Genomic DNA, 13,095 nt, shown 5'->3' with positions numbered 1-13,095 from the left:
ATCTCGGGCAGGGATGGGTAACTCGGGTACTCGGGTACTCGGGTACTCGGGTGGGTACTGGGAAGGACCCGGGTACCCACAGGACTACCACGACCTGTGGTTAGTCATGTGATATATTGTTTAATTACAAAAATTATCTCGAGCTATTTGGTTACACTTAGAGTCACTAATGTTTGCATTTCTTCCCGACTATGCACACATTCCTTCTGACTTTTATATGTTTGAATAAAGATAAATCTTCAGTCAACTTCAGTGTATGCATGCCCAGATAATTTTTTATGTGTATCTAATTACATTTTGTCCAGGGTATACGGTCAAACTATTCCCAATCAGACATTTTGTACCCATCTCTTAGACCTACAGCGGGTACCCGGGTAGGGTCGGATAATAGGGAGGTGGGTACCCGGGTAGTAAATTTGGACTCGTCCCAGACCTAGTATTATCACTATGAAATTAACAAGACATGGTCATTTGACCATCCAAGTGGTAACCGAAATAATGTTCTCAAAGAAAAGACTTAATTTCAGTGTATTGGGATTGTTATTAGACACGAAATCAGAAATACTCCTTAGCATGCTTAGTGGCTTGAAAACCCAAGGATATAAAAAATAATGTATTGAGAATATATGTAAACAAGTGTATTTATTAGGGTTCTGTCAATAATGAAATAAATTACAAACTTTCACTTTCAGCAAGTCAAGTTAATTTGAGGGAATTTGAGGGAATAGTACAAGTTTTGAATAAAAGTTGCATGACTTTATCATGCTCATGATCACTCATCAGGTATGTGGTAAGTGTAGCATCCACGATGAAGAGGAGAAGAAGTGGGGTTTAACATTGTGTTTAAGTTTGTGTGTTGTGTTGGTTTTATAGCACTAGCCCAAGATACCATGCCACAGATTAACATAGATACCCTACTCAGACACAGTGTACAGACTCCTAGCCAACCAGTCCTAGTGTTACACCCCAGAAGAGACGCATCCCCTCGACCTCAATGTCTATCAACATTGCCTCAAGAGACAGATTTGTGCACCATGCCCTAAACATGCCCTGTAGCCAAGGAAGTAGACGTAAATATTTTAATCCTTGGATAGAAGATTTGCTTATTAAAAACCATAAGTAGTTGAGGGGATTTTCTTCTGATGTTTCTTACCGATTCACACATTCCAAAAGGAGCAAGACGATTAACGTAAATACATAACACTTTTTATGGATAACAACTTCTCTTATTCCGTTAGGAGGTTTCAGTGCTGCTTCTTGCTCCTGTGAATGCTGCTTAAGTACATGGAGTTAATATATAAACATGATGATATGTTTACACAGGGTGGGATTAATGTATAACATAACAATTTAGTGACAAAGCCAATGAGATTAACAGGGGCAGGCCTCAAAGTTATTTTTGTTCCTGAGGAGCCATTGGCTCCTAACAATTGTTTTAAGGCAACCAATGTGAAATCCAAGAACCCAGGTAAAATTTAACATGATCAAGGAGCCAAACTTCAAGATTATTTAGTCAGTAATGTACCGTATTTCCTCTACTAGACGCCGGGCCTCTAATAGACGCCAGCCTCTAATAGAAGCCGGGTCAATTGTACAGTGCAAAAAATAGAAGCCGGGCCTATAATAGACGCCGGGTCGATCAATTGATACAATTAATGATCCCTTTTTGGGACGGATATCTGCGAACACAAACACAAAATATTTCCATTTCGTGACGATTCGGGACATTGGTGGTCATAGTGAAATGGGGATATTAATAGAAGCCGGGCCTCTAATTGACGCAGGGTCAAAGGGTTGTCCGAAATGAATAGAAGCCTGGGCGTCTAATAGAGGAAATACGGTATATACTCTTAAAGCATATCTAATCTGCCTAACTGCAGCAATACTGATTCTTACGTTTGATGTAACAAACATTGTTGTTATTTACGTTGTTGTAAATACTTCACAAGATTATAGATTAATATTTACCTTACAATTCTCATGTTCCTTTTAAAAAATTTTAAAATAAATTTTTAGTTCATCGATCAGAATTTATTAATGCATTACATTTCTGCACAACGCAGTTAATAATATCAGGTTGCCGTCTTGATATTTCCATGAAGCCAATTGGCGACTGGTGAAATCATATTGGTCGCTAATTGGACATTTCAACCGCCATGGCAACCAAATTAGTTGCAAGTGATGCAACTTTGAGAGCTGAGGAGAGAAGCCAATTAAGCACAATGAATGTGTAGTGATTGAGTTGAGTGTGGTAACAAGGGGCTGATAATGGTCACACTAACAATAAGGCAATCACGATGTCAATTTGTGGTTGATGATGTGATTAAAGCGCAGTGCACGCTCAGTTGGCAGATGCCTTTGTCTCTGTTAATGGCTGGCTTCTTTCTTTGGATTTCAATAGCTTCTTAATTGAAGTTTCCTCTTTTTTTTATTTTGGAAACATATCATGTATATTTCAATTCCATGTGCTTATTCAGTATTCACCTGATGAAGGGGAGAGAAGTATCTCTGAAACATCGTAACAAACAATAAAAGAAGTTGTTATCCATAAAACGTGTCATGTATTCATCATGTTCATGTTCTTTCAACTTCTAAATGTCTATCAAAGACATTATGATTAATTTACATACCAGCAATAGAAAGTAAATATTAACATATAGAAAAAACCTTAATAATGGCCTTAATACAAGTCCTAATGATACCTAACTATCAAGCAGATTGGTTAGGACAATATTGGACTATAGCCAATTTCTAACGCTGAATTCATTTTTAATTTGTCAAGAGGAATCAAATATCAACAAATGGGTTCTTCCACGCATATATGATGACAACACTACTGAAGCATCAAGGTTTCTGAATAACCATTTCTTACCATCAAACAAGGTGCCCTAGAGAGGTTCTACCCCGTTTATCATGTTTTTATCATATTGAATTTTTGCAAAGTCTCTATTGAAAATAAAGTGGAATAGGCCTTCAAAAACACTGAATTGAACCTTCTTATGTACTATGGGCACTCGTACTGTGTTGACCAGGAATCATGATAAAACAATAAATTAGTATAACACAATCATTCAACATAACAAGAGTTCTAGTATGCAGTAATACAAGAGGATAGTCAGCCTAATAGGGCTGGGACGAGTCCAAATTTACCACCCGGGTACCAGGCCCCCAATTACCCTATCCTACCCGGGTACCCGCTGTAGGTCTCAGGAGATGTCTCAAAATGTCCGATTGGGAACTTTTTTAGCATAGCCCTGGCAAAACGTATTTAGATACATGTATTAAACAATCTGGTCATGCATACACTGAAGTTGACTTAAGTTATATCTTTATTCAACCACGTGAAAAATCAGAAGGAATGGGTGCATAGTCAGAAAGAAAAACAAACATTGATGACTTGTAGTGTGACCATAGATTTCGAGATAAGTTTAGTCATGACACAATATATCAACCGGGTCCGGGTAGTCCTGTGGGTACTCGGGCCCTACTCAGTACCAACCCGACCCGGGTACCCATCCCAGGCCTACAGCCTAAGAAATATTTATTCTTTTTAGATGAGTCTAGAGGACTAGTGCAAAACACGTCCCTAGTCCTCAGAGTGAATAGCTCGTCCTGCTAGACTGACTTGTACTAATTTTACAGCATTGAGAACTTAATTGTTGTTATAGACGTAAAATGTTACTAGCCTTTGAGGACAACCATCACAGGGATAGAAATTAACCAAGAAAGTCTACAAGCTCAAATAATGATAACATACAGCAATACCCTCCAAAATCACGGAAAATGTTTGATATGCTACTGGTCCTTAGGATATCTTGGCTGATATCTTTAACATTAACCAACCAGGCCCCGGGCAGTGGGCTATCCCCGTCATCACTTCATTTTTAGTTGTCTTAGCAGAATTTAGTATTCTGAGGCTAGCAGACTAGCATAAATTTCACAGGCTGTTAATTCTTATGATTAATTCATAATTCTAAAAAATAGTTTTGCACCTGAACATCATGGCAATTTATATTATTACGTAACTAAAACCAGTATGCCTATGTATACGTCTTTGCTAAACCTTACCTGTTATGACTTGTTTCAGTTGAACATGCTTGGTAACGCTGACAACTGTCCTTCCATATATCTATTTAGACCATGGCAATCAGCCTTATACAGTGCGCGAACGTTATTGCGCGGAGTTACGCGCGCACTTCACCCACTTGTCGACTCGTCTGATTAGCTCTAACAAATGATTGTCTTTCGTCATGAGATCATTTCGCCATATATTCACATGCTTGTCCACGTCAACTGACGCCCGGGACCTGTTGCCTAGTGAACCGATGCACCGTTATCTACACGTGTCTATTACAATCGCTTTGATCTGACAAACGGCATGCGGCGAAGGACGAGGCTACATGATGTAGGCTAGATCTAAACACTGCCCAACATCGCTGCTGCAGTCAATTGTTTACATCTTTTGTTCACCGAGGCATGGGAGGCATGCACAAAACTATATTCAGCTCACGCCAGTTCGATGCATTACTGTCACTTCGATATAGTTGTTTGGATACGTTGTTGACCAGCTTCATGCACAACCTACAATATTTGCGAATAAATCCTCTTTTTTTTCCAGGTCCTGTCAACGTTGTACCAAGGGAGGTCACTCTAATGTTTGTGTCGTGTTTTGAGTTTTCATACCAGTGATCAAACAAACTCAGTTCAAACCTAGACACCGCTATCTCGAGTTCGACCCTTAAACTAAGCTTTGAAACAATGTTTTGAAAGTCCGGCATGTAAATCCTAGCCAGTACAGGCCTGAAACTAAAATAATTAACAGATAAAATTGACCACTAAACCACCAAATTGACCAGTGGTGGTATACCTGTACACGTGTTGCCCACCTGTGCTCTCTGCTGTCCCGCATATCCGACATTGTCGTGAATCGATTTAGAAAGCATGAATGTTGGAGGAGATATCCAAAGTCCCAGATAATTCGACGGCTTCCTACTATTGCCACAAATATGTGTTATCTCATCTTTAAATGATTGTGATACATCGACTGTGACATGTCATATCGTTGAGATAGGTGGCGATAGCTACGGCTAGATAACCACGTAAATAGTGTCCTCGTCGACCCTGTATACAACCATGACAGTGAGGTGAAATGGGGTTTAACCGCGTCCAAGATTATTGCACATAAAAAGCGGCGTGAATGCACGTGTGTGTGTTCGGGTGGTTGCTTCTTCAAGTCCGGACGGGGGCGGTGGGGTAGCCTGGTGGTTAAAGCGTTCACCCGTCACGCAGAAGATCCGGGTTCGATTCGCCGTGATATTGCTGGAATATTGCTAAAAGCGGCGTTAAACCATACTCACTCTAGTCAGGACTAATGCCGATTTTATAGTGCTACCCCACTGAGATACTAGGCCGCAGTTAAACATGAATACCCCACTAAGACACAGTATACTGACTCCGAGCCGACCAGTCCTTGTTTGAACCCCTTAATGCCGAGCGCCAGGCAGGGTAACAACAAGTACCATCTTTAAAAGTCTTTGGTATGACCGGGACGCCCTAACACTAGACCGCGGAGGCGGATCAGTCATGACAGAATATGTTTAAGTATGTCAGATTGTTTATTCTTGTTCCCAATTGTTTATTTTATGTGTTTTCTTGTGCGCAAAATCGTTTCTCAATTCTGAAGATATCAGATAATGAAGAAGTAATTTTTATGGATAAGAAAACTTCTTTATTCAGATAATTCAGATAATGGTCTAAATGATAATCCAATGAAAGTTTGCTGCTCTTAATATCAAATACATATAGATATCTCTCGGCGGTACAAATAATATACTATTAGTAAAGTGGATGTTACTGGCTGTAAATCTACATATACTCACCAACAAAAGTTCTTGTGACACCAATATTTTATTGCATTTTTCAAACAAGTAATGTGTGGTTTTCAATATTGTAGTACATGTATGGAATCAAGTCACAAAAACGCAATTGCTACAGAAAAGCATGCTTTCCATGCATTCTGAAGTCAGTATGGCAAATTAAACCAGTTGAACACTTACAGGAGTCTTTTATCTGTTGCAAACAGAAATTGTTTCAGATTTGGTTAAAAAACACACCATAACTTTGCATTAAATCTTATTCAGTGTCACAGGAACTTTTGTTGTTCAGTATAGAACGTTATGTTTTAAAATTGCTATTTTATAAGCAGAATATTCATTCACAAAATGATGAGAGCTGGAAAAGCTACATATGGTGGAGAGAACGTGGCCTTGAAACCCTCTGTACAGCTTTACTGTTAAAGTTTAACATTCCTATACTGCTTGTGCACGACATCGGTCGGAATAAAGTGTGTGAGTGAGTATGGTTTTGCGCATTCTAGCAATATTCAAGCAACATCACGGCTGGGGACAGAAATTGGGTTCAAGCATTGTACCGATGTGAGGAATCCAACCCGAGACTTTGGTGTGACGAGCGAACGCTTTAACCTCTAGGCTACCCCACCGCATCGGAAGCAACAAACATTCTAAAGACTGGCAGTATTAGGAGAAATATACACGATAAGAGATCGTTATTACAAACATGCCTTTATTGCATGTGCATGAGAACAACACAAAATGTAGACCAGCTTCTTGCCCACTGTAGACCCGTGAAGATCCGGGGTAGAATAGGTCTTCAGCAACCCATGCTTGTTGTAAAAGGCGACTATGCTTGTCGTAAGAGGCGACTAACAGGATCGGGTGGTCAGGCTCGCTGACTTGGTTGATGCATGTCATTGATCACAATTGGTGGATCGATGCTCATGATATTAATCACTGGATTGTCTGGTCAGACTCGAATATTTTTCAGACCGCCGTCATGTAGCTGGAATATTTCTGAGTGCGTCTTTAAACAACAAACAACCAACCAATCCCGTCCACTGTGCTCATTGTTCTCTGATCCACATTTTGAAAGAAAGAAGAAATTAAAGTTCGAACTATTTGGACACTTACCTTATCGATCGAAGCATTTTTTACGTTAGGAACACGAAAGTTACCATCTTAGTAATATGTTCATTGCACCTATGTTGTTGAAAACGCGACCACGGACATGTTCACAGAAGTCTCCCATGAAGAGGACATTTTACAGCAGCTTCATTCACTTCTTGCTTTCCCACGTTCATGTACAGTGAACTACGTTTAATATAACGAACGTACTTTTTTGTCCCGACTATTTGCTGTAGTTATGCTGTATATATGTTATATAACTATGGTTATAACGAACTAAAATTAGTGGTCCCGTTGAGTTCGATATAACTGTATTACTGTATTTCATAGTCTGCACGTCTTTCGTGGGCACTTCTTTCGTCATGTCAAAGTCAATAAACGGATATTTGAACGACAGTCCCCGGCCCTTTATTCAGATACAGTGTCGCGAGATGAATCACACAAACCGTACCTCAAAAGCATGGCGTTAAAAAAACCCTTATATCTTCAATATGTGCACAGTGTACATATGACGATGTTCTCGTAGATATAACACTCGTCACGGTATGGCTGAAATATTGCCGATGTGACGTAAAGCAGTACCTCACTCACTATAACAATATGTTTACGTCATGATAATCAGAATAAATAAGTCCATACAGTAAACTACGGTTATAACGAACTCAAATGGACCACTCATTTTAGTTCGTTATAACCGTAGTTCGTTATAAGCATATATACAACATCCATGCAACAAATGGCCGGGACCAAAAATGAAGTTCGTAATATCTGTCAGTTCGTTGTAAGCGTGTTCGTTATAAACGTATTTTACTGTACTGATATTATTATTCTATTCTTATTCCTTTTCAGCCGGTGTTTGTGGAGTTATGGATGAGTATTACAATACTTGAAATCGTCGTGAGATGGTTCAAGGGAATGTGTCTCCCGTTCCCATGGAACACATCTTCCCGAGGCAAGGGAGTTAACTGACTTTTACAGTCCAGTTTCCACCCTTGCCGAACTTGGCTGGAATTCATGGACTTGATCGTAGCGCCACCAGTGGCTATTAAGAGTTATGTCCCTTCTATGCCTCTCCTATGGACCAATCAGATTCCACCTCTCGTATCACATGCATTTGCTTCAAACAAAATTGCGGCGCCCAGTCAAGAAGATCTGGTCGATAATCAAGATCTATATTGTGATAAAACGGGTCTTACATCGCGAAGTCCATCAAATTACGTGAGCACCTTGATTAAAAACATGAAAAGATAAGGAAAATATCTATTGACAACAGGTTGGCGGTGCACATGCTTTGCAAATCCTGCAATCGACAGAAATCTGCATGACCGTTTACGAACCGGATTTTGATTGGACTTTGCATAGACTCGTTAGTCCAGCCAAAATCTAACTCCATAATTCCAGCCTAGTTTGGCAAGGGTGGAAACTGGACTTTTCTAGCCAGTTAACTCTCTTGCCTCGGGAAGATGCATGGAACAGTATTGCCTGGTGCCGAGTGAGTGAGTAAGTGAGTGAATATTGCTTAACGCCGCATCGTCAATTTTGCAGCTTTTCGCGACCAGACCCCTCCGCAAAAACGTAAGTACCATTATGACGGACGATCGGGAGAAACATAAAATTTGAGATTTTGTCTTTTTAATCTTAATATATATTACGTTTACCATTTGATATTCATGAAAATTTATATAATGGTCAAAACTGTCACACGATTGCGTCGTGTTATGTGATAGTCACGTGAATGAAAGAAACTAGTAAGTCGAGTTCCTATATAGATTGCTTTGAATGCTGGTCGAGATGACTTAAGGGGTGATGGGGTAGTCTAGTGGTTAAAGCATTCGCTCGTCACGCTCGTCGAAGCCCATTTCTGGTGTCCCTAGCCATGATACTGCTGGGTTATTGCTAAAAGCACGTAAAACCATACTCGCTCACTCGAGTCCAATCCGGTTACTATCCATCGTTTACATCCATTGTAATCATCCGATCCACATTTCAGTTATTCTATAAGGAAGAGACTCGAGCCACCGTGTATTGCCCATCTGCACTGGAGGCATCAACGATGTACTTCGTGCCTTGTGTAAATTGTGACATTATTTCAATTTAATCATGTATTGGTAGACAAATTTGAATAATGAATGTTAAGATAGCATACTCGTTGTTATATATTTGAAGCTTACGTTCAAATCGTAACAGTTTGGTTTTCTCATTGTAATAAAATGCAAAAACGACAACTCCCCAGCCGCGTTAAAGGGGCACTGATCTAACGGACTGGTTGTTGCCTTTGTTATTGTATTTCCCCCGTGAGTACCCGGATGATACGCAACGCAACTGAGCGTGACCAGAGACTGGGGTACCGTCTGCAAGGACAGCTAAATAAACTTGGAGGCTGGAGGCAATATTTGTTTTACGCATTTTTGAACACTGATTGGTTAACTGTGATCTATAAAGATTTCGACAAAGGGCGCATGTTAATTCATTTCTTCAGCCTAAACAAACAGACAAAAAGAACAAGGGAGCTCATCGGATGTCGTCATATGGAAATACCCCAGATGGTTATAGTTTAATACTAAAAACAGTATCCATGCAGTGGAAGCATTTTCGGATTTCCGATTGCGTCGATAATACGATTACTACTCCCTTGTTGTCATCCACGTTTTCTCGTATAACCCTACACTTGTGTATTTGTCGTCATTCACTTGATGCTCAGTTAATGAATTTATTACAGGTACAATTAGTGGTAGCACCACTTATATTACCTGACAAAGGTTCCCATTTGGCATTTATTGTGTCTGGGGTAATTATTCAATCTAACTCCAGGTTTGAAGTGAGGTGAAATGTGTGTTATGTAATATGCACGTGGCAGCCCAGCAAGAGATGAATGATCAGTTGATTTACTTTTTTTGTAAATCAACGGATCGTTCCTAGTCATCAAAGGATTAACAGAAGATACGTTGATTGATTAATCACTGTTATCTTGCACAGTGGATATGTCAAGAGTGAGTGTTTACATGTCTAGGTTTACTAAAACAAAGGGAATACACTCATATCATGGCGCGAAGTGCCGATGTAAAAACAACATACTTTGTTCAAAGGGTTAACTGATTATACGTTGATTGATTGATCATTGTTATCTATCACTCAATGGAATTTTTAGGAACCGTGGACGCTATGAAAACAGTTGTCACGTGGGCTTTCTCAGCCGACCATTGAGACTTGACAGAAGAAAAGAAGAAGAAAATTATTTTATTATAGTGCCACCTGGTGTTTAAAAACAGTAAAAAACATTACACGTATACATACGTATGATTGATAAAAACATCAGCCGACCCATGAAGGATCTATGAGGCACTTAAAATCATTAAATTATCCATTATATAAATTGGCAAGAATAATACACGAACATAATCGAAAGTACACACACACGCACGCACGCACGCACACACGCACGCACGCACGCACGCACACACACACACATAAATATTACACGCATTTCATTTTCAATCACACATACAGTGTACCACATCCACTCAATATCACGTGCGCATACATCACATACAAACACTACCCACATACTCATCTATCACTCACAAAAACATACACATTATATACATCACTGCCCGGCACGTTGTCGCCGGAGAAACATTGACGTCACTGTTGCGGCCAGAGGTTTACACAAGCTGACACACTGCATAAGGAAGCGAAGTTGATCACAAGGGTGGAAACTCAGAAACTGTGAATTGGCAATGCAGGCTTTTCTCCATAGGTCGTAGCGGATATCAGAGAAAAGGGTACAGTTGATCAGGAAATGGGTCTCGTCTTCAACTTGATGTTCATCACAGAACTGACATATACGGTCATTAAGTGGGGTAATCGGTCGCCGGAATCTGCCGAGCTCAATTTCTAAAGGTAAAGTCGCACATCTCAATTTTGCAAGAACACTACGCTGTTGTCTGTTCAGAATATTCCGGACATAAGACTCGACGTGTGCGGATGCCTTGAATAGCCTGTAGGTCCGCAGTTTGTTCCCATTGGTTAATCCCCTGTCATTCCATAGATCCACCCACCAAGAGTCAGCGTCGGCGGCAATGATACGGTCCTTAAGAACTTTGAAATCATTTTCAGCAATATTATACATGTCCAGATTACTTGAATCAAACCTTTTCAACAAAGACACAGCAGAATTTACCCATGATTTCCGGAAGCGTTTAGACCAGTTCACTATCACAGTAATCTTTCGATCAGATTCAAGAGATATTATTTTCTTCCACAGTCGTAATGTTTCTAAGTTTTGAAGAGTTATCGACGAAAGCCAGCCCATCTCGCCACGAACAGCTAGGTTGGGAGTTTTATTTCCGACGCCCAAGAAAAATCTGCAGGCGCGGTGTAAAACATTATTAATGCATCTAAATTCTCTTAAACCCCAGATCGCAGAGCCGTAAGATAAAATTGGTTGCACCAAATTACTGTACAATGTGTTGAAGACATCATACGCCATGCCTCCTACCGCTTTGAATTTACAAATGAGAACTCCCAAAGCTCTATTTGCCGACTTCGCAAGTTCCTTAGCACAATAATTTAGATCCAAGAGTTCTTGAAACCACAATCCCAAATACTTATAAGCGTGGGCAAAACTGATCTTTTCCGTGCCAATAACAAACGACGCGCTCGACTTTTCCACACCTGTTGGTGGGAAGTGAACCACCTTCGTCTTGTCGATGTTTATCAGCAGACGCCACTTAGAGCACCACCTTGCGACGACGTCCATCATACGTTGTAAACTGGCTTCGTTTGGAGCAATCAAAGCAATATCGTCTGCGTAGAGGAGTATACTTAACATCGAATCGCCAACACTGACGCCACATTGAAGAGAGTTAATTTCACTGGCCAGGTCGTTAATAAAAACTGCAAAGAGCGTAGGTGACAGGACACAACCTTGTCTCACCCCGGTGTTAACATTAAACAGGTCTGTTAAATATCCATTGACGCGGACTTGTCCTGTAGTGTTTTCATACATGGACGTAACAGCTTCATAGAATTTTCCGTCTATTCCTAGTTTACGGAGTTTGTACCATAGGCAGTCTCTGTTCACTTTGTCGAACGCTTTCATGGCATCTATAAAACAGACGAATGTGGATTGTTTGGACAGTTTTCTGTTATGCAAGGCTGAATACAGCGTTAATAAATGCTCTTGAGTACCTCTCTTTTTACGGAAGCCATTCTGTTCCTCTGCCAAGACGTTGTTTTCTTCTAACCAACTGGAAAGTCTATTGTTAAGTATATCAGCGTAGATCTTGCATGGTACCGACAAAAGCGAAATACCTCGATAGCCTAACGGGTCCCTGGGATCGTTATTCGGTTTCTTCAACGGATGAATTATACTACGCTTCCACAGGTCAGGACAGGTTCTATTTTCAAAACAGTACCTGAATAGCTTCAGAAGAATCTCGATGCAACTTCCGTTTTTAAGAGCTTCGGCTGGTATGGAGTCACCACCAGTGGCTTTTCCGAATTTTGTTCTTGACACTGCATTCTCGACTTCTACAGATGTAATCGGAGCGTTCAAACTGGATTTGTCGAAGACAGCATCGATGACTACGTTATTATGAAACAGTTCTTCAGAAATGTTCTTGAAATGTCTTTCATCAAACTTAGAGTTTGTGTCGGCTACAAACAGCTCGCTGTAGTTGACCTTCCACGTATTTAACACAACATGCTTGTCTGTAGATATGCTATCTCCGGAATGAACTTCCCATGGAATGCTGGTGTCCCTGTCGTTTGCCACTCCAATCCTTCCAATAGTTCTCCAGAAATCCCTTGAATTTTTACTGTTGTACTTATCAAGTAGTCGCTGTTGTTCGGTAAAACACCTGAAACAATCCAAGCGATCAGTTGAGAAACGAACACGGGTTATAATATCCCGAAACGATATATATCTTTTAAAATATTTGATTGTTACTGAGACACGTGGCATCGAGTAACTTTCTTTGTACAGCTGTAGACGGGTGGAATATTGTTCCTTTGTGTGGATATTCACGGATACATTCCTCGAACAAGGAAGCTGCCTAAAATTTATACACATAAATTTGGTAGGTTGTAATTATGATATCTGCATTTTGTTTTC

The 13,095-nt window shown here is 40.2% G+C and overlaps 1 protein-coding gene across 1 annotated transcript in view; it reads right to left on the bottom strand.

Moving 5' to 3' along the window:
• LOC124116340 (transmembrane protein 64-like) overlaps positions 1-4,616 on the bottom strand; it is a 40,817-nt gene extending 36,201 nt beyond the window's left edge. The window contains exon 1 of the mRNA XM_046477640.2: positions 4,069-4,616. The gene's annotated coding sequence lies outside the window, so the exon portion shown is untranslated. The remainder of the gene's footprint in view (positions 1-4,068) is intronic.
• Positions 4,617-13,095: the final 8,479 nt, after the last annotated feature.

The sequence above is a fragment of the Haliotis rufescens genome, unplaced genomic scaffold, assembly GCF_023055435.1.
Source record: "Haliotis rufescens isolate VD_foot unplaced genomic scaffold, xgHalRufe1.0.p SCAF_17, whole genome shotgun sequence".
Lineage (NCBI taxonomy): Eukaryota > Metazoa > Mollusca > Gastropoda > Lepetellida > Haliotidae > Haliotis > Haliotis rufescens.
This window is presented reverse-complemented; position numbering and strand designations above follow the sequence as displayed.